Source organism: Papio anubis, chromosome 7 (assembly GCF_008728515.1).
Source record: "Papio anubis isolate 15944 chromosome 7, Panubis1.0, whole genome shotgun sequence".
NCBI lineage: Eukaryota > Metazoa > Chordata > Mammalia > Primates > Cercopithecidae > Papio > Papio anubis.
Window position 1 is genome coordinate 83757557 of NC_044982.1, and position 22748 is coordinate 83780304.

The 22748-nt window shown below is 42.8% G+C and overlaps 1 pseudogene; it reads left to right on the forward strand.

The window, feature by feature from the left end:
- Window positions 1-1431: 1431 nt before the first annotated feature.
- On the forward strand, window positions 1432-2897 carry LOC108587072 (annotated as a pseudogene).
- Window positions 2898-22748: the final 19851 nt, after the last annotated feature.

The window sequence follows — 22748 nt, forward strand, 5'->3', positions numbered from 1 at the left end:
TTTTCTTACTCTTTTTACTCTGTAGTGTACTATGAAGACTTATTGATATGCATACTTTTAGTTTGATGTCTCTAATTGCAGCATATTATTCCATAGTGTGCATCACCACCTTTTACTGATCCGTTCTCCCGGTGATGGTCGTCTGGATTGCCAACAATGTCCGGCAACAAGCGTCTTTATACAAGTACCTTATGGATGTGTGGCAGTTTCCTGGGATATGTACATGTGAGTAGGATAGCTGGGCTATACAGTGTATGCATTGACTTGACTAAGCACTGCTAGGATGTATTTGTGTCTCTTAGGTGAGCCTACATTATCCATTGCCTTGTTGGTGTAGACAACACTAGAACAGAATTATAGCTATAGCTGTATTCCAACTTATAGCCATCATTAATATTCAGCAGTCAATTGATGACATTAGTGGTATTAGGAAATGCATTTATATAAAGCAATACATAGGTTTTTATTTATTTATTTATTTATTATTATTATTATACTTTAAGTTCTAGGGTACATGTACATAACGTGCGGGTTTGTTACATATGTATACTTGTGCCATGTTGCTGTGCTGCACCCATCAACTCGTCAGCACCCGTCAACTCGTCATTTACATCAGGTATAACTCCCAATGCGATCCCTCCCCCCTCCCCCCTCCCCATGATAGGCCCCGGTGTGTGATGTTCCCCTTCCCGAGTTCAAGTGATCTCATTGTTCAGTTCCCACCTATGAGTGAGAACATGCGGTGTTTGGTTTTCTGTTCTTGTGATAGTTTGCTAAGAATGATGGTTTCCAGCTGCATCCATGTCCCTACAAAGGACACAAACTCATCCTTTTTTATGGCTGCATAGTATTTTTTAGTAGAGACGGGGTTTCATCGTGTTAGCCAGGATGGTCTCGATCTCCTGACCTCGTGATCCGCCCGTCTCGGCCTTCCAAAGTGCTGGGATTACAGGCGTGAGCCACCGCGCCCGGCCGGCTGCATAGTAATACATAGGTTTTTAAACCTATATTTTATATTTTACCAATATAGGTCTTCAAATTTAGCAGAAAAGCCTAGCAATATCTATATGAGTAGTGAAAACATTTTGGTACAAGCAAGTGGAGCAAATTCACAGGGTGTGCCTGAGACTGTCAGGCTTTCAAGGAATGCCCTCATATGGACTCTTCTACCCAATTCAAATCAAATAGGCCAAGTGCAATGGCTCACACCTGTAATCCCAGCACTTTGGGAGGCTGAGGCAAGCGGATCACCTGAGTTCAGAAGTTCGAGAGCAGTCTGACCAACTTAGCGAAAGCCTGTCTCTACTAAAAATACAAAACTTAGCTAGGCGTGGTGGCAGGTGCCTGTAATCCCACTTACCCGGGAGACTGAGGCAGGAGAATCACTTGAACCCGGGAAACGAAAGCTCCAGTGAGCTGAGATCATACCACTGCACTCCAGCCTGGGCAACAGAGCAAGACTCAAAAAGTCTCAAGTCTCAAAAAAACAAAACAAAAACAAATATATTTGGAGTAATGAGTCCTGTGACATTAGGCAACTTCATTATTAATGATAGACCACCCTTTCCATTTCCAGGGAAGCAAAGAGAAGCTATGAGGAAGGGGCATCACAAGGACTGAATTCATTCACTTCCTGCCTTCTTTAGTGGTCTTAGATGCTGAACCTTCAAATACTTTCTTCTTCTTGCTGCTTTTCACATGCACACAAATATGGAAAAGTAGTTTCCCATTTTAAGCAATCCTCCTCTTATCCTGAATCTTCTGAAGTTTACTTTCTCTCTCTTCTTTGAGAGCTGGACTTTATTAAATGGTTATTTCGTACTTACTAGGTTTCAGGCACTGGGCTAGGCACCACGAAAACAGTAGTGACTGAACATAGGCTTCTCTATGGAGCATATAGTTTACTTCTTGGAAAGAGACTTTTAAATTTATTGTCTTCACCCTTTTACCTTGTATTCGTGATTCATCCCTGGTGTCCTACAGTTTTGTCCTTAAGTTTCCCATTCTCTCTTGGTGATCTCATCTGTGCTTACATCTTCAACTATTACTTACTCCTGCGTTGGTGATTCAGTGTGTATAATGAACACATCTCTTGAGCCCCAGAAACATCTATCCAACTACTTACTAAAGGTATCCACCTGTATGCATTAAAGCCAATATGTTGAAAGTGCTCTTCCCTTTTGCGACCATCACTGAAGTGGGAACAGCCAAAATGAAATTCAATCCCTTTGTGACTTCTGACCAAAGTAAGAACCACAAAAGGCATTTCAATGAAGCTTCCCACGTTTGCAGGAAGATAATGTCTTCCTCTCTTTCCACAGAGCTGAGACAGAAGTACAATGTTTGATCCATGCCTATCTGAAAGGATGATGAAGTTCAGGTTGTACGAGGACACTATAAAGGTCAGCAAATTGGCAAAGTAGTCCAGGTTTACGGTAAGAAATATGTCATCTACATTGAATGGGTGCAGCAGGAAAAGGCTAATGGCACAACCATCCATGTAAGTATTCACCCCAGCAAAGTGGTTATCAATAGGCTAAAACTGGACAAAGACCTCAAAACGTCCTTGAATGGAAAGGAAAATCTCACCAAGTAGGAAAGGAAAAGGGCAAATACAAAGAAGAAACAATACAGAAGATGCAGATATGAGGTAATCTTATATACAAGCTTTCATTAAAACTTGAAATGAAAAAAAGAAGGCAATATGTTGAAAGTAATTGAAGAATGTACCAGAAACCAATAAAAGTAATACTTGTTGGAGATGGTAGTTTGGGGTGGATAGAGTCAGGGTAGAAAGCATGATTCCTTAATATGTATCTTTTTATATATTTAAAAAATCTGGAAGTGGGTGTGGTGGGTCACGTCTGTAATCCCAGCACTTTGGGAAGCTGAGGCAGGTGGATCTCAAGGTCAGGAGTTTGAAACCAGCCTGGCTAACATGGTGAAACCCCGTCTCCACTAAAAATACAAAAATTAGCTGGGTGTGGTGGCGGGCATCTGTAATCCCAGCTACTTGGGAGGCTGAGGCAGAAGAATTTCTTGAACCTGGGAGGCAGAGGTTACCGTGAGCTGAGATCATGCCACTGCACTCCAGCCTGGGCGACAGAGCATGACTCCATCTCGGAGGAGGAAAAAAAAAAAAAAATCTGGGAAATCCTAGACAGAACAATTAGGCAAGAGAAAGAAACAGACATCCAAACAGAAAAAGAAGTCAAACTATCTTTCCTCAGATGATATTATTCTCTACCTAGAAAACCCTACAGACTCTGCCAAAAGGCTAATGGAACTGATAAATGACTTCAGTAATGTTTCAGGACACAAAATCAATGTACAAAAATCGTTTGCATTTCTATATACCAATAATGTTCAAGCTGAGAACCAAATCAGAACACAATCCCATTTACAATAGCCACACAAAAAATAAAATACCCAGGAATACATCTAACCAAGGAAGCGAAAGATCTCAAGGAGAACTACAAAACACTGCTCTAAAAAATCATAGATGACACAAACAAATGGCAAAACATTCCACACTCATGGACTAGAAGGATAAATATCATTAAAATGACCACAGTACTCAAAGCAATCTATAGGTTCAATGCTATTCTGATCAATGTCCTTTCTCACAGAACTAGAAAAAGCTATTCTAAAATTCATATGGAAGCAAAAAAGGGCCCAAATAGCCAAAACAATCCTAAGCAAAAGGAACAAAGCTGTCAGCACCACATTACCTGACTTCAAAATATACTGTAAGGCTACAGTAAGCAAAACATGGTACAGTACAAAAACAGACACATAGACCAATGAAGCAGAATAGAAAACCATAAATAAAGCCACACCCCTACATCCATTTGATCTTCAACAAAGTTGACAAAAATAAGCAATGGGGAAAAGACTCCCTATTCAATAAAGGGTGCTGGGATAGCTGGCTAGCTATATGCAGAAGAATGAAACTGGACTCCTACCTTTTACCATGTACAAAAATTAACTCAAGATGGATTAAATATTTAAATATAAAAGCTTAAACTATAACAATTCTAGAAGAAAACCTAGGAAACATCATTCTGGACATCAGCCTTAGGAATGAATTTATTACTAAGTCCTCAAAAGCAATTGCAACAAAAAAATTGACAAGTGGGACCTAATTAAACTAAAGAGCTTCTGCACAGCAAAAGAAACTATCAACAGACTAAACAGACAGCCTACAGAATGGGACAAAATATTCACAAACTATGCAGCCGACAAAGATCTAATATCCAGAATCTGTAAGAAGCTCAATTCAACAAGCAAAAAACAAATAACCCAATTAAAAACTGGGCAAAAGACATGAACAGACACTTCTCAAAAGAAGACTTACAAGCAGCCAACAAACATGGAAAAAATGCTCAACATCACTAATTATCAGAGAAATTCAGATCAAAACCACAAAGAGATACTATCTCATACCAGTCAGAAAGGCTATATTAAAAAGCCAAAAAACAACAGATGCTGGTGAGGCTGCAGAGAAAATAGAACACTTATACAGTGTTGGTAAGAATGTAAATTAGTTCAGTCACTGTGGAAAGTTTTTTGAAGATTTCTCAAAGAACTTAGAACTGACATTCAATCCAGCAATCCCATTACTGGGTATATATCCAAGAGAAAATAAATTCTTTTACCAAAAAGACATGCACTTGCATGTTCATTGCAGCACTACTCACAATAGCAAGGACATGGAGTCAACCTAGGTGCCCACTGACAGTGGATTGGATAAAGAAAATATGGTGCCTATACACCAAAGAATGCTATGCAGCCATTAAAAAGAATGAAATCATGTTTTTCTTCAGCAACATGGATGCAGCTGGAGGGCATTATCCTAAGTGAATTAAAGCAGAAACAGAAAACCAGGACGGGTGTGGTGGCTTGCGCCTGTAATCCCAGCACTTTGGGAGGCCAAGGTGGGTGGATCACGAGGTCAGGAGATCAAGACCATCCTGGTTAACACGGTGAAATCCCATCTCTACTAAAAATACAAAAAATTAGCCAAGTGTGGCGGTGGGCACCTGTAGGAGCTGGGGAGGCTGAGGCAGGAGAATGGAGTGAACCCAGGAGGCGGAGCTTGCAGTGAGCCGAGATGGCGCCACTGCACTCCAGCCTGGGCAACAGAGCGAGATTCTGTCTCAAAAAAAAAAAAAAAAAAAAAAGAAAACCAAATATCGCATGATCTCACTTATAAGTAGGAGCTAAACACTGGACATACATGGACACAAAGATGGAAAAAATAGACACTGGGGACTACAAGATATGGGAGGCAGGAAGTGGGGGAGAGGGTGGAAAAACTACCTATCAGGTACTATGCTCACTACCTGGGTGCTGGGTTCAGTCACACCCCAAACCTTAGCACCATACAATTCACCCACGTAACAAATCTGCATGTGTTATCTCCTGAATCTAAAATAAAAGTTGAAATTATTTTAAAAATAATAAATAATAAAAATTCAAAATCTGAACCAAGTGAACCATTAAAATGAAATGATTGATGAATGAAAAAAATGTGAATGTATCAATCTCCTGTCCACCCCAGCCCTGACCACTTCTGCCCAAACCTGCCCTTCCTCATGTGTTCTTTTCTATGTGAATGGCATCATCATTTCCTTGGTCACTCAACCCAGGATTTTGGGAGTTATCCTAAATTCCTTTTTCTCTTTCACTCTCTTACCCCAAGTTCTATAATTTTGCCTCAAAAATATCTTGTGAATGAACTTCCTCCTTTTTTCCCATCCTCACTGTCATTGCCTTAACTTGGGCTCTTTTATTTCTTATCTGGATTTTAATATTCTTCTCACTTTAGTTCTTCACATTCTGCTAGAGTGATCTTTAAAAACACAAAACAGATTATACTATTTTCCAGCCTAAAATTATATGATGCCTGTAAATAATCTTCGGGCTGCAATGTAGCTTTCCAGTATGGTATCCTTTTGATCCTGGCTCACCTACTGCTCCTCTCTGTTCTTCCATCCTCTTCCTTACACAACCTAGTCTCCAACCACACCACTTGAAAGTTTCTCTTGAAAGTTACCACATTCTCTTGGGCTTCCATGCCTTTGCATATGCTGTTCTTCCCACTTGAAATGCCTTCCTGACCTTGGCCAAAAGCAGGTTGAGTTTTTCACTGGAAAACTTTTCTAAGTACTTCCCCCTTCCGTCCACCCAATCATATTTCTCTTGTCTATAAATAGTTCTAATATTGCACTGAATAGTGTATCGTCACTGCTGTTTTTTTTTCTTCGTATCTATCTACTAACAATGTGACCCTGGATACATCTTGACAGCAGGAATTTAACCACATTTTTCTTTGTATTTCCAGCATGTGGCACAAGTACCTATATGGTAGCATCATATAGGTTGAAACGTTAACCATGATTTTTTTTTTTTTTGATAAGCCACTGTGTGGAAAACCATGATTTTTTATGAGTATTTCTTATTCCTCCCAGTTTGGGTAGGTAGACTGGGAAAGAAATGCTGCAGAAGGAAGAGTAAAGCCTTTTTGAAGTTTAAGACTCATGGTGTGGAAAAAACCTGATGGGTCAGAACATGTCTTTTTACTTCCTCAGATTCTGCACACTAGGGAGAAAGAGGAGACTTGAAAGAGAAGAAAGGACAGTTCAGAGCTAGTGGGGCCCCAGAAAGGGGCATAGTACTCTGCCTTTCCCAATTCCCGGCTGAGTCCGAAAGGGGAAATGATAGAACCACACATAGAGTTGTGGTTCTGAGAACAGAAAATAAACTTGTGATTTGCTTTCTGGAAAGGGCCTTCAGGCAATGGTAATGCCACAGAGGAGAAGAGGACACACAAGGTTTCTAGGCAGGTGGGATTTTCAAGGAGTCTTCTGCAGCTCAGAGGTGCAGACATAGAGTAATGAAGTCTAGAGTGCCTGAGACAGGTAAAGAAGTAGCAAGGAGAGCTGCCCAAGCTTCAAGGACCTCACTGAGAAGAATGAGGAGTGATGCACCAGCCACCTGTGTGGACTGACAACCTGGGGCAGGATGGGAGAATGCCAGAGGATAGATGGGCAAAGGACTGGCCATTTTCCTAGCCTCTTTCCATCCTCCTTAGAACTTCAGCACAACTCTGAAGGAAAGTATACTTGTGGGAGAACCCAGAATTGCCTGAGATTTAATTTCTGTCATCAGGCTAATGGAGCACCTAGGGACATTAAGCTGAGTTTAAAAAATATCCAGAAAGTTAAATTTGTTGTACATGTGAGTTTCTGAACCCAGATTTGTATTTGCTTTACCTGGCATCAGGCAGTGTTACAACTCAATAAATTTATATAAAATGTAAAAAGGGGTATCAAATTTCCATAAATAAACTTTGCAATATAAACATAATTTATGTTATTAATTATTCATCAGTAAAAATGTGGAAAACATTCTGCTGCTCTGAGAGCTGGTGTGTCTTGGTCAATTACTTGATACAGTGGAAAAGACTTTGACCTCAGAGTCAGATAAATATGGATGTGTATACTGGCTCTGCAATCTGCTGGCTGGGTCACCCTTTCTCTCAGAACCTCATTTTACTCACAAAATAGGTGCTTAGTATAGTTAGTTTCCTTCCTTTACCTTCTATTTTGTCCCATGATATCTCTGATAGTCTCACCTGTAGATCTGCCATTACTATTAACATCAAATAGAATTTTTATTGATTATATCAATTACATAAATTATTGTTAAATTATTATTATTTTCACCATTTTATTTTAAATTCATTGTTAATTATACGTACTATTCTTTTTTTCTTTTTTTTTGAGACAGGGTCTTGCTCTGTCATGCAGGCTGGAGTGCAATGGTGTGATCTCAGCTCATTGCAGCCTCGACCTCGTGGGCTCAAGTGATCCTCCCACCTCAGCCTCCCAAATAGCTGGGATTACAGGTGCATGCACCTACACCCATCTAAATTTTTTTTTTTTTGGTAGAGACAGGGTTTTGTCATGTTGCCCAGGCTGGTCTCAAACACCTGACCTCAAGCAATCTGCTCACCGCGACTTCTCAGAGTACTGGGATTACAGGTGGTTATATCTACTATTCCGAAGTAATATGTTTATACTACTGTTTCTTGATTTATCTACTTTAAGCAATTTGATTTATCTACTTTCAATAACAGGTGAGGAATTTTGCTCACTTACAGTAATCCTCTCCATAGGGCTGCTTACATATCTCAGGACATGGCAGCTGGCTTCCTTCAGAGTGAGTGATCTGAGAGACAGCAAGTTGGAAGGTGCAATGACTTTTATGACCTAACTTTGAAATGCACACACCATCATATCCTCAATATCCTGTTGGTTGTATGAATCAGCCCCATTCAGTGTGAAAGGGATTACTCAAGGGCGTGAATACCAGGCAAGATTGTACCAGAGAACTATAAAGCTGTTGGGATGGTCTGAATACATGGTCTGGCTGTGGTCTATTTGCTGATCTCTTCAAAAACACCAGCTCCTGGATTCATTGATTTTTTGAAGGGTTTTTCATGTCTCTAGCTCCTTCAGTTTTGCTGTGATCTTAGTTATTTCTTGTCTTCTGCTAGATTTTGAATTTGTTTGCTGTTGCTTCTCTAGTTCTTTTAACTTTGATGTTAGGGTGTCAATTTTAGATCTTTTCTGCTTTCTCTTGTGGGCATTTAGTGCTGTAAATTTCCCTCTACACACTGCTTTATATGTGTCCCAGAGATTCTGGTACGTTGTGTCTTTGTTCTCATTGGTTTCAAAGATCATCTTTATTTCTGCCTTCATTTCGTTATTTACCCGTAATCATTCAGAAGCAGGTTGTTCAGTTTCCATGTAGTTGTGCAGTTTTGAGTGGAGTGAGTTTCTTAATCCTGAGTTCTGATTTGATTGCCCTGTGGTCTGAGAGACAGTTTGTTGGGATTTTTGTTCTTTTACATTTGCTGGGGAGTGTTTTACTTCCAATTATGTGGTCAGTTTTAGAATAAGTGCAATGAGGTGCTGAGCAGAATGTATATTCTGTTGATTTGGGGTGGAGAATTCTATAGATGTCTAATAGATCCACTTGGTCCAGAGTTGAGTTCAAGTCCTGAATATCCTTGTTAATTTTCTGTCTTGTTAACCTGTCTAATATTGACAGTGGGGTGTTAAAGTCTCCTACTATTACTGTGTGGGCGTCTAAGTCTCTTTTTAGGTCTCTAAGGACTTGCTTTATGAATCTGGGTGCTCCCGTATTGGGTGCATATATATTTAGGATAGTTAGCTCTTCTTGCTGCATTGATCCCTTTACCATTATGTAATGCCCTTCTTTGTCTCTTTTGATCTTTGTTGGTTTAAATTCTGTTTTATCAGAGATTAGGATTGCAACTCCTGCTTTTTTTTGCTTTCCATTTGCTTGGTAAATAATCCTCCATCCCTTTATTTTCAGCCTATGTGTCTCTTTGCACATGAGATGGATCTCCTGAATATAGCACACTGATGGGTCTTGGCTCTTTATCCAATTTGCCAGTCTGTGTCTTTTAACTGGGGCATTTAGCCCATTTACATTTAAGGTTAATATTGTTGTGTGTGAATTTGATCCTGTCATTATGAGGCTAGCTGATTGTTTTGCCCATTAGTTGATGCAGTTTCTTCATCGTGCCAATATTCTTTACAATCTAGTATATTTTTGCAGTGGCTGGTACCAGTTGTTCCTTTCCATGTTGAGTGCTTCCTTCAGGAGCTCTTGTAAGGCAGGCCTGGTGGTGACAAAATCTCTCAGCATTTGCTTGTCTGTAAAGGATTTTGTTTCTCCTTCATTTTTGAAGCTTAGTTTGGCTGGATATGAAATTCTTGGTTGAAAATTCTTTTCTTTAAGTATGTTGAATATTGGCCCCCACTCTCTTCTGACTTGTAGGGTTTCTGCAGAGAGATCTGCTGTTAGTCTGATGGGCTTCCCTTTGTGGGTAACCCGATCTTTCTCTCTGGCTGCCCTTAACATTTTTTCCTTCATTTCAACCTTGGCAAATCTGAGAATTACGTGTCTTGGAGTTGCTCTTCTCAAGGAGTATCTTTGTGGTGTTCTCTGTATTTCCTGAATTTGAATGTTGGCCTGTCTTGCTAGGTTGGGGAAGTTCTCCTGGATAATATCCTGAAGAGTGTTTTCCAACTTGGTTCCATTCTCTTCATCACTTTCAGGACACCAATCAAACATACATTTGGTTTTCACATAGTCCTGTATTTCTTGGAGGTTTTGTTCATTACTTTTTATTCCTTTTTCTCTAATCTTGTCTTCAAGCTTTATTTCATTAAGTTGATCTTCAGTCACTGATATCATTTCTTCTGCTTGATTGATTCAGCTATTGAAACTTGTGTATGCTTCACAAAGTTCTCGTGCTGTGTTTTTCAGCTCCATCAGGTCATCTATGTTCTTCTCTACACTGGTTATTCTAGTTAGTAATTCGTCTAACCTTTTTTCAAGGTTCTTAGTTTCCTTGCATTGGGTTAGAACATGCTCCTTTAACTCGGAGGAGTTTGTTATTACCCACCTTTTGAAGCCTCCTTCTGTCAATTTATCAAACTCACTCTCTGTCCAGTTTTGTTCCCTTGCTGGTGAGGAGTTGTGATCCTTTGGAGAAGAGGCATTCTGGTTTTTGGAATTTTCAGCCTTCTTGCACTGGTTTCTCCCCATCTTTGTGGATTTATCTACCTTTGGTCTTTGATGTTGGTGACCTTCGGATGGGGTCTTTGAGTGGACGTGCTATTCTTTTCTGTTTGTTAGTTTTCCTTCTGACAGTCAGGCCCTGCAGGTCTGCTGGAGTTTGCTGGAGGTCCACTCCCAACCCTGTTTGCCTGGGTATCACCAGCGGAGGCTGCAGAACAGCAAAGATGGCTGCCTGGTCTTTCCTCTGGAAGCTTCGTCCCAGAGGGGCAACTGCTAGATGCCAGCCAGAACTCTCCAGTATGAGGTGTCTCTTGGCCCCTACTGGGAGGTATCTCCCAGTCAGGATGCACGGGGGTCAGGGACCCACTTGAGGAGGCAGTCTAACCCTTAGCAGAGCTTGAATACTATGCTTGGAGGTCCACTGCTTTCTTCAGAGCTGTCAGGCAGGGACGTTTAAGTCTGCTGAAGCTGTGCCCACAGCTGCCCCTTTTCCCAGGTGCTCTGACCCAGGGAGATGGGGGTTTTATCTATAAGTCCCTGACTGGGGCTGCTACCTTCTTTTTCAGAGATGCCCTACCCAGAGAAGGGACATCTACCAGTCTGGCCACAGCGGCCTTGCTGAGCTGCAGTGGGCTCCGCCCAATTCGAACTTCCCAGTGGCTTTCTTTACATTGTGAATGTAAAACCACCTACTCAAGCCTCAGCAATGGTGGACGCCCCTCCCCCGACCAAGCTCGAGTGTCCCAGGTCATCTCAGACTGCTTCTGTGCTGGCAGTGAGAATTTCAAGCCAGTGGATCTTAGTTTGCTGGGCTCCATGGTGGTGGGACCCACCGAGCTAGACCACTTGACTCCCTGGCTTCAGCACCCCTTTCCAGAGGAGTGAATGGTTCTGTGTCGCTGGCGTTCCAGGCACCACTGGGGTATGGAAAAAAAGATCTCCTGCAGCTAGTTTGGTGTCTGCCCAAGTGGCTGCCCAGTTTTGTGCTTGAAACCCAGGGCCCTGGTGGGGTAGGCACCAGAGGGAATCTCCTGGTTTGCGGGTTACAAAAACCATGGGACAAGCACAGTGTTCTTCTTTTCCTTTTGTCTCCTCTGACTGTGTATTTTCCAACATTATAATAGCTTGTCTTCAAGTTCAGTCATTCTGTCTTCTGCTTGATAATTCTGCTATTAAAAGACTCAGAAGCATTCTTCAGTATGCCAATTGCATTTTTCAACTCCAGAATTTCTGCTTGATTTTTTTTTTTTTTTAAATTATACTTTAAGTTCTAGGGTACATGTGCACAATGTGCGGGTTTGTTACATATGTATACATGTGCCATGTTGGTGTGCTGCACCCATTAACTCGTCATTTACATTAGGTATATCTCCTAATGCTATCCTTCCCCCCTACCTCCTCACCACAATAGGACCCGGTGTGTGATGCTCCCCTTCCTGTGTCCAAGTGATCTCATTGTTCAATTCCCACCTATGAGTGAGAACATGCGGTATTTGGTTTTCTGTTCTTGCGATAGTTTGCTGAGAATGATGGTTTCCAGCTGCATCCATGTCCCTACAAAGGACACAAACTCATCCTTTTTTATGGCTGCATAGTATTCCATGATGTATATGTGCCACATTTTCTTAATTCAGTCTGTCACTGATGGACATTTGGGTTGATTCCAAGCCTTTGCTATTGTGAATAGTGCCACAATAAACATATGTGTGCATGTGTCTTTATAGCAGCATGACTTATAATCCTTTGGGTATATCCCCAGTAATGGGATGGCTGGGTCAAATGGTATTTCTAGTTCTAGATCCTTGAGGAATCGCCACACTGTTTTCCACAATGGATGAACTAGTTTACAGTCCCACCAACAGTGTAAAAGTGTTCCTATTTCTCCACATCCTCTCCAGCACCTGTTGTTTCCTGATTTTTTAATGATTGCCATTCTAACTGGTGTGAGATGATATCTCATTGTGGTTTTGATTTGCATTTCTCTGATGGTGAGTGATGATGAGCATTTTTTCATGTGTCTGTTGGCTGTATGAATGTCTTCTTTTGAGAAGTGTCTGTTCATATACTTTGCCCACTTTTTGATGGGGTTGTTTGCTTTTTTCTTGTAAATTTGATTGAGTTCTTTATAGGTTCTGGATATTAGCCCTTTGTCAGATGAGTAGATTGCAAAAATTTTCTCCCATTCTGTAGGTTGCCTGTTCACTCTGATGGAACTGTGAGTCAATTAAATCTTGTTTTTTTTTCTTATAAATTACTTAGTTTCAGGTAGTTCTTTATAGCAGTGTGAAAATAAGCTATTAATAATACAGAAAATTGGTACTAGGAGTCTGGGGGCACTGCTATAAAGAGACCTGAAAATGTCAAGTGACTTTGGAACTGGGTAACGAGCAGAGGTTGGAACAGTTTGGAGGGCTCTGAAGAACACAGGAAGATATGGGAATGTTTGAAATTTCCTGGAGACTTGTTGAATGGTTGTGACTTAAATGCTGATACTGTTGTGAACAATGAAGTCCAGGCTGAGGTGGTCTCAGGTGGAGATGAGGAACTTACTGGGAACTGGAGAGAAAGTCACTCTTGCTATGCTTTATCAAAGAAACTAGAAGCATTTTTCCCCTGCCTTAGAGTTCTGTGGAACTTTGAACTTGAGAGAGATGATTTAGGGTATCTGTCAGAATAAGTTTCTAAACAGCAAAGCATTCAAGATGTGATCTGTTTTTTTCTGAAAGCATACAATCATAGGCATTCACAAAGAGATGGTCTGAAACTGGAACTTATGTTTAAAAGGGAAGCAGAGCATAAAAGTTTGGAAAATTTGCAGCCTGACCACATGGTAGAAAAGAAGAGCTGATTTTCTGGGGAGAAATTCATGCTGGCTGCAGAAATTTGCATAAGTAAAGAGAAGCAGAATGTTAATAGCCAAGACAATGAGGGAAAATGTCTCCAGGGTATTAGGTACAGTGAGTTTCTCTTCAAAGAGTCAGGTTGTTCAGCTTCCTGGTTCTTTGATCTTGATTTTTCAAGCCTAACTTTCTCATTCTTTGTGCCTCCTTGCTGCTAGTTATGGTAAACAACTTTCCCCACCAGTCCTAATCTATAACTCACATCTATTCCTTGATTACCAGCTCTGTAACTGACCTTCCCACTGAAACTATCCTTCTTACCTTTACTGCACCCTAACAGACATCCTCTCCCTTCCTGCATAACTAGCCCTATTCAATTTTAAACAGTAGCCAACTGGGTCAGCTTAGACTGTGCTGTCTGACTCCAGCCAATGGGGAAATGACACAGCTACAGGAGCCGCTGCATTAGGGATAAAATGACCCCTGCCCCACCCCGCTTGGTGTTCTCTTGCAACCACATCTGGCATGAGTGGCACCTTTTTGCAGAAGTAAATTGCCTTGCTGAGAAAGTTTTTTTTTTTTTTTTTTTGCCAGAGTGCTGAATCTTCTTTGCAGCACTGAGCATTTGTTTCTAACAACGGCATTTCAGACATCCTCATAGCAGCCCCTCCCATCATAGGCCTGGATGCCTAGGAGAGAAAAATGGTTTCATGGGCCAGGCCCAGGGCTCCACTGCTCTATGCAGCCTTGGGACATGGTGCTCTGTGTCCCAGCTGCTCCAGCTCCAGCCATGGCTAAAAGGGGCCAAGGTACAGCTCAGACTGTTACTTCAGACGGTGCAAGCCCCAAGCCTTGGTGACTTTCATGTGCCTTTAGGCTGGTGGGTGTGCAGAAGACTAGAGTTGAGCTTTGGAAGCCTCCACCTAGATTTTGGAGGATGTATGGAAATGCCTGGTTGTCTAGGCAGAAGTCTATTGCAGGGGTAGAGCCCTCATGAAGAACTTTTATTAGGGCAATGGAGATGGGAAATGTGGGGTTGGAGCCCCCATGCAGAGTCCCTACTGGGGCACTGCCTAGTGAAGCTGTGAGCTCTTCTCTGTCCTCCAAACGCCAGAATGGTAGATCCACCCACAGCTTGCACTGTGCACCTGGAAAAGCCACACACACTCAATGCCAGCCGATAAAAGCATCTGCAGGGGCTGTACCCTGCAGAGCCACAGGGGCTGATCTGTCCAAGGCCTTGGGAGCCCACTTCTTGCATCACCGTGTCCTGGATGTGAGATATGGAGTCAAAGGAGATTATTTTGGATCTTTAAGATTTAGTGGCTGTCCTGCTGAGATTCAGACTTGCATGGGTCCTGTGGGTCTCTTGTTTTGGCCAATTTTTTCCATTTAGAATGGGAACACTTACACAATACCTTTACCCTCAGTGGATCTTGGAAGTAACTAACTTGTTTTTGATTTTACAGGCTTATAGGTGGAAGGAACTTGCCTTGTCTCAGATGAGACTTTGGACTTAGACATTTGAGTTAATGCTGAAATGAATTAAGACTTTAAGGGATTGTTGGGAAGGCATGGTTGGTTTTAAAATGTGAGAAGAATATAAAATTTGGGAGGGGCCGGGACTTAATGATATGGTTTGACTCTGTGTCCCCACCCAAATCTCATCTTAAATTGTAATCCCCCTAAAGATACTTCAGGTCTTAAGGGAATATTGGCAGTAGTCTGGCAATATTCGAGAGAGGTACCTGGTGGAAGGTGATTGGATCATGGGTTGTGATTTCCCCCATGCTGTTCTCATGATAGTGAGTTCTCATGAGATCTGATGGTTTAAATGTGTTTGTCATTACTCCAGCCCCCACTGCCATGTAAGATGTGTTTTACTTCTCTTTCACCTTCTGCCATGATTTTAAGTTTCCTGAGGCCTCCCCAGCCATGCAAAAGTGGGTCAATGAAGCCTCTGTCCTTTATAACTTATCCGGTCTCTGGTAGTTCTTTATAGGAGTGTAGAAGTGAACTGATACAGTCACATATCTCTGTTTCTCCAGGATTATCCCTGGTGCATTATTTAGTTCATTTTGTAAGGTCATGTTTTCCTGGATCATCTTGATACTTGTAGATGTTTGTCTATGTATGGGCATTGAAAAGTTAGGTATTTATTGTAGTTGGCACTGTCTGGCCTTATTTGTGCCTGTCCTTCTTGGGAAGGTTTTCCAGATATTCAAAAGAACTTGTGTGTTGTGATCTAGGCTGTATCTGTTTTAGGGGGGACACCAAGCCCAGTAATGCTGTGGTTGTTGCAGACTTATAGAGGTACCACTTTGATCATCTTAGACAAGATCCAGAAGAATTATCTAGATTACCAACAGAGACTCTTGTTGTCTTCCCTTAGTTTCTCCCAAACAAACAGAGACTCTCTCTGTTCTGAGCCACTGGGAGCTGGGGGTGGAATGACACAGTTACTCCTGTGGCCACCACCATTAGAACTGTGCTGAGTCAGACCTGAAGCCAGCACAGCTGGGTCTCACCCAAGGCCTGCTATAACTACTCCCTGGCTACCACCTATTTCGCTAAAAACTGTGGGGCTCTACAGTCCACAGGTGGCAAAGCCAGCCAGGCCTATGTCTTTCTCTTCAGGACAGTGATTTCCTCTAGCCCCAGGGTAGGTTCAGAGATGCTGCCTAGGAGACAGTGGCTAGAGTCAAAAACTTTAGAAGTCTACTTTGTGTTCTATTGTACTGTGGTTGAACTGGCACTCAAACCACAAGATGCAGTGCTTCCCACTCATTCCCAATGGCAGAGGAGCCTTACCCTGTGGCCACTCCCACCTCAAGCCCATGGGGAGTACTGCCAGACTACTGCCAATATTCCCTTAAGACCTGAAGTATCTTTAGTCAGCCTGGCCTAAGACTCACCTTTCAGGGGGAATGGGCTTCCTTCTGGCCCAGGGCAGGTCCAGAAATGCCATCCAAGAGCCAATCCGAGAATTGGGGACCCCGAGAACCCACTTGGTTCTCCACCTACCTCTGGCTGAGCTGGTACCTAAGGTGCAAGACAAAGTCATTTTTACTTTTCCCTTCAGTTTTCTCAAGCAAAAGGAGTTTTGCCCCACCCATAGCCACCGCAGCTATAATGTGCTGAGTTTCACCTCAAGCCAGCAAGTCTCAGTGTCTCATTCAAGGCCCTTGACATAGTACCCGGGTATTGCTGCTGTTTATTCAGGGCCCAAGGGCTCCTCAGTGAGTAGGTCATGAATCCTACCAGGACTGGGCCCTTCCCTTTAAGGTGGTGGATTCTTTCCTGGCCCAGGGTGTATCTAGAAATGTCTGGGATCTAGGGCCTCGAAAGGGGGCCTCACAACTCTTACTGCTGTCCTACCCTGCTGTGGGTTATCTGGTATCCAAGATGCAAGACAAAGTCCTCCCCACCCTTCCCTCTCCTCTCCTCAAGCTCTTTCAGAGCTGCAAGCTATGCAGCCTGGGTTTAGAGGAGGGGCAATGCCAGCACTCCCTTGGCTGCCCTGGCTGGTGTCTCAGTAGGTCACATGTCCCCCCAGTCCAGTATCTCTGGGCCCAGTTCACCACTAAGATTCCCTTAGCTGTTGCAGTCCTTGTGGCCTAGACTGCCTTTCACATTAGTCTGGGCTGTCAGAGCACTTCAGCTGGCAGTAGTGAGGCTTGCAGAAACTCAAGTTACAACCACTGGAATCGGTGATTCTCCTTGGCAAGGGCTGGTTTAAATACTCCCTCTGTGGGTGGTGTCCACTGAGTTCGGTTCGGTTTTGCTTTCTGCTATAACAAGGGCAGCACTGAGTTCAATGCCTTTTAAAACTTCACAAAAGCATTTTAAAACTTCAAAGCATTTTAAAACTTCACAAAAACTTTAAGTTTCACTCATTTCTCACTTATGTTTCACATACATTTTATTCTTCAAACCAAGTTCTATAAAATTTGTTTTAAACTTATCTCTAAAATTTCACAAGGTATTAGTCATATAGCTCATGCTTTGAGAACATTCCGAAAGAATTGATCTTTGAAACTTCAACCCAGCCAGCTAGAAGCGATTTTAGAGAAAGAGAGATAACTGTTAAGTCATCTCCTGGGACTTTCTCTTATTAGGATGCTTGCCTACAGTAGTTTGTAGGCACCTATCCTTGTAATACTGCAAGTAATATTTAAGCAGTTTTACATATTTTAGTTAATGGATCAATAGGTGGAAACATAGAAAATGGCCTCATCCAAAATGCAAGTAAAATAGATTGCTTCCACTTCAGTGAAGTCCATTTCCTTTGACAGTGTGTTCTGCTGATGGATATGCTGAAATGGACATGAACCTTGAGAAGGATTTCTTCTGCATGGCATAAAATTTGTTAGCACATTTGGAGCAGAATAAAATGATGGTTAAGCTTTGGGAAAGTCACTCATTAAGCCTCAGTTTCTTTATTTGCAAAATGGGGTGTTCTTGTTACAGTTGTTGTGTAGCAAATCACCATAAACTTATTGTGTTGATATGGTTTGGATGTTTTTTCTGTTCCAAATCTCACGTTGAAATGTAGTCCCCAGTATTGGAGGTGGTGCCTGGCAGGAGGTGTTTGGGACATGGGGGCAGATCCCTAATGGATGGCTTGGTGCCGTCCTTGCAGTAATAAATGAGTTCTCACTCTGAGTTTACATGAGATCTGGTTGTTTAAAAGAGTGTGGCACCTCCTCCCTTTCTGTTTCTTGCTCCTGTTCTTGTGGGCCGTGTATCATGCTGGCCCCCTGTCACCTGCCACCATGACTGTAAGCTTCCTGAGGCCCTCACCAGGAGCGGATGCTGGCAGCATGCTTCCTGTACAGACTGCACAACTGTGAGCCAATTAAACCTCTTTTCTTTATAAATTATCCAGTCTCTGATATTTCCCTATAGAAACACAAGAACGGGCTAACACAGAAAATTGGTACTGAGGAGTAAGGCATTGCTACAAAGATACCTGAATATGTGGAAGTGGCTTTGGAACTGGGCAACAGGCAGAGTTTGGGTGGTCCCCAGTATTGGAGGTGGTGCCTGGCAGGAGGTGTTTGGGACATGGGGGCAGATCCCTAATGGATGGCTTGGTGCCGTCCTTGCAGTAATAAATGAGTTCTCACTCTGAGTTTACATGAGATCTGGTTGTTTAAAAGAGTGTGGCACCTCCTCCCTTTCTGTTTCTTGCTCCTGTTCTTGTGGGACGTGTATCATGCTGGCCCCCTGTCACCTGCCACCATGACTGTAAGCTTCCTGAGGCCCTCACCAGGAGCGGATGCTGGCAGCATGCTTCCTGTACAGACTGCACAACTGTGAGCCAATTAAACCTCTTTTCTTTATAAATTATCCAGTCTCTGATATTTCCCTATAGAAACACAAGAACGGGCTAGAAAATTAAATTGAGGAGTAAGGCATTGCTAAAGATACCTAGAATATGGAAGTGGCTGGAACTGGGCAAAACAGGTGAATGAGTCAAAGGAGCCTTGGAAGGGCCCAAAGAAGATGCAGGCAGAAGGGTGCCTGAACTTCTTAAGACTGGCTGAATGGCTATGACCAAAATGCTGACAGAAATATGAACAGTGTAGACCAGGCTGAGGAAGTCTCAGATGGAAACAATGGCTGGCCAGGAACCCAGATGGCCACCGGTGTTGTTCTCTACAAAGAACTCTGGTCACCTGTGTTCCTATGCCTAGGGATCTGTGGAAGTTTGAATTTAAGAGTGATGACTGACCGGGCCTAATGGTTCACGTTTGTAATCCTAGCACTTTGGGAGGCCAAGGTCAAAGGACTGCTTGATCCCAGGAGTTTGAGACCAGCCCAGGCAACACAGTGAGACCCCAGTACTGCTCCGTGGCCTGTTAGAAACTGGGCTGCACAGCAGGAGGTGAGTGGTGAGCAAGCAAGCATTACCACCTGAGCTCCGCCTCCTGGGTGGCATCAGATTCTCATAGGAGCATGACCCCTACTGTGAACTGCACATGTGAGGGATCTAGGTTGCATCCTCCTTATTAGAGTCTAATGCTTGATGATCTGAGGTGCAACAGTTTCGTTCTGAAACCATCCCCCCTCCCTAATATGTGGAAAAACTGTCTTCCACGAAACTGGTCCCTGTTGCCAAAAAGGTAGGGACTGCTGACCCAGAGTATTTGGTGGGAGAAATGTCTGAGCAGCAAAACCTTCAAGAGGTGGCATGTTTCTGAAAATCTATGATCAGATACAGGAGCAAAGAAATGACTTAAAGTTGGAACTTACATTTAGAAGGGAAGAAGAGTGTAAAAATTTGGAAAATGTGCAGCCTATCCTGGTGGTAGAAAAAGCAGGCTGTGGAGCAACCACTTGCTAGAGAGATTAGTGTGAGTGAAAGGCAGCCAAGTGCAAATATCCAACACAATGGAAAAAGGTCCTTGAAGGCATTTCGGACACCTTGGAGACAGTTCCTTCCATCACAGGCCCAGAAGCCTAGGAATAAAGAATAGCTTCAGGGGCCAGGCCCAGGGCTTCATTGCCCTGCTCAGCCTCGGGACACTAATCCCTATATCCCAGATGTTCCAGCTACAGCTGTGGCTCAAAGGGCCTCAAGTACAACCTGAGCCACTACTCTGGAGGGCATAAACTGTAAGCTTTGGAAGCTTCCACCTAATGCTAAGTCTGCAGGTGCACAGAATGCAAGAGTAAAGGAGGCTTGGCAGTTTCCCTCCTAGGTTCCAGAGGATGCATCAGAAAGCCTGGGTGCCCAGGCAGAAGCCAGCCACAGGGCCAGATCCCTGACAGAGAGACTCTACAAGGGCAGTGCCAAGGGGAAATGTGAAGTTGCAGCATCCCCACCCCATCATAGTCCCCACTGGGGCACTGCCTAGTGGAGCTGTGGGAAGGGGGCCACTGTCTTCCAGACTCCAGAATGGTAGAGCCCCCAGCAGCTTGCACTCTCAGCCTGGAAAAGCCACAGGCACCAGCCTTCAACTTGTGAGCAATCACAGGGACTGCAAAGCCACAGCAGTAAGGCTGCTCAAGGCCTTGGAAGCCCATCGTTTGCACCAGTGTGCCTCGGATGCAGGACATGGAGTCAAAAAAGATTATTTTGGAGAGTTAAGGTTTAATTACTGCCCTGCTGAGTTTCAGACTTGTGTGGGGGCCTGTAGCCCCTTTCTTTTGTCCAGTTTCTCCCTTTTAATGGTAATGTTTGCCCAATGCCTGTATCATGATTGTATCTTGGAAGTAAATAACTTGTTTTTAATTTTACAGGTTCATAGGTGGAAAATCTCAAATGAGATTTTGGACTTTTGACTGAGTTGACTCTAGAACGAGTTAAGACTTTGCAGGACCCCTTCCCGAGTCCAAGTGATCTCATTGTTCAGTTCCCACCTATGAGTGAGAACATGCGGTGTTTGGTTTTCTGTTCTTGTGATAGTTTGCTAAGAATGATGGTTTCCGGGGCCTATCATGGGGAGGGGAGAGGGGGGAGGGATTGCATTGGGAGTTATAACTGATGTAAATGACGAGTTGATGGGTGCAGACGAGTTGATGGGTGCAGCACAGCAACATGGCACAAGTATACATATGTAACAAACCTGCACGTTATGCACATGTACCCTAGAACTTAAAGTATAATAACAATAAAAAATAAATAAATAAATAAATAAAATAAATTAAAAAAAAAAACAACTAAATATACTATGACCATACAATGCAGCAATACCTGGACTATTTACCCAAAGGACCTGAAAACGAAAATCATGTCCACACAAAAGCCTGCACACAGATGTTTACAGCAGCTTTCTTCAGGATTGCCAAAATTGTATGCAACCAACATGTTCTTCATTAGGTGCATGGATAAACTATCATACCGGACAATGGAATATTATTGAGCACTAAAAATAAATGAACTATCAAGCCAGGAAATGACATGGAGGAACCTTAAGTGCATATTACCAAGTGAAATAAACCAATTTGAAAAGGCTACATATTGTATGAATCCAATTTGAAAAGGCCACATGTTGTATTATACGACATTCTGAAAAAGGCAACACTATAGAGACATTGAAAATAGCAGTAGTTGCCAGGGACTGAGGGATGATGGAGGGATGAATAGAGACAGCACACAGAATATGTAAGGCAGTGAAAACACTCTGGGTGATACTATGTTGATGGATAAACATCATTATACATTTGTCCAAACCCATAAAGTATACACCAAGAGTGAACACCCTGATGTAAACTGTAAATGTGAAGTGATTACGATGTGTCAATTTAGGTTTATCAGTTGCAAAAAATGCATCACTCTGGTGGGGGATGTTGATAATAGAGAGGGTATGGGCACGTTTGGGCAGGGAGTAGATGGGAAATATTTTCCTCTCTATGCTGTGAACCTAAAACTGGTATAAAAATAAATAAATAAAGGCTTTAAAAAGGCAAAAAAAAAAAAAAAAAAAAAAAAAGACTTTGCAGGACTATTGGGAAGGGATGATTACTTTTGCAATGTGAGAAGAACATGAGAATTTTGTGGGGGGTGGCAAAGGCAGAATGATATGGTTTGGATGTTTGGTCCTTTCCAAATCTCATGTTAAAATGTAATCCCCAGTGTTGGAGGGACTGGAGCTTGGCGGGAAATGTTTGAGTCAGGGGGGCAGATCCCTCATGAATGTCTTGGTGCCCTCTTCACAGCAATGAGTGAGTTCTCACTCTGAGTTCATGCAAGATATGACTGTTTAAAAGAGTGTGGCACCTCCTCCCTCTCTCTCTCTTGCTCCCATTCACATGAGACATGTGTCATGCTGGCTCCCCATTACCTTCCATCATAATTGTAAGCTCCTTGAAGCCTCAGCAGAAGCAGATGCCAGCACTATGCTTCTTGTACAGCTTGTAAAACTGTGAGCCAATCAAACCTCTTTTCTTTTCTTTTTTTTTTCTTTGACAGAGTCTCGCTCTGTTGCCCAGGCTGGCATACCGTCGCGTGAACTTGGCTCACTGCAACCTCCACCTCCTGGGTTCAAGCGATTATCTTGCTTCAGTTTCCCAAGTAGCTGGGACTACAGGCACCCACCACCATGCCTGGCTTATTTTTGTATTTTTAGTGGGGGCGGGATTTCACCATGTTGGCCAGGTTGGTCTTGAACTCCTGACCTCCAATGATCCACCCACCTCGGCCTCCCAAAGTGCTGGGATTGCAGGTGTAAGCCACAGTGCCCAGCCACCTCTTTTCTTTGTAAATTACCCAGCTTCAGGTTTTCTTTATAGCAATGTAAGAACGGACTCAAACAAGCATAAAACATGGGTCAGGAC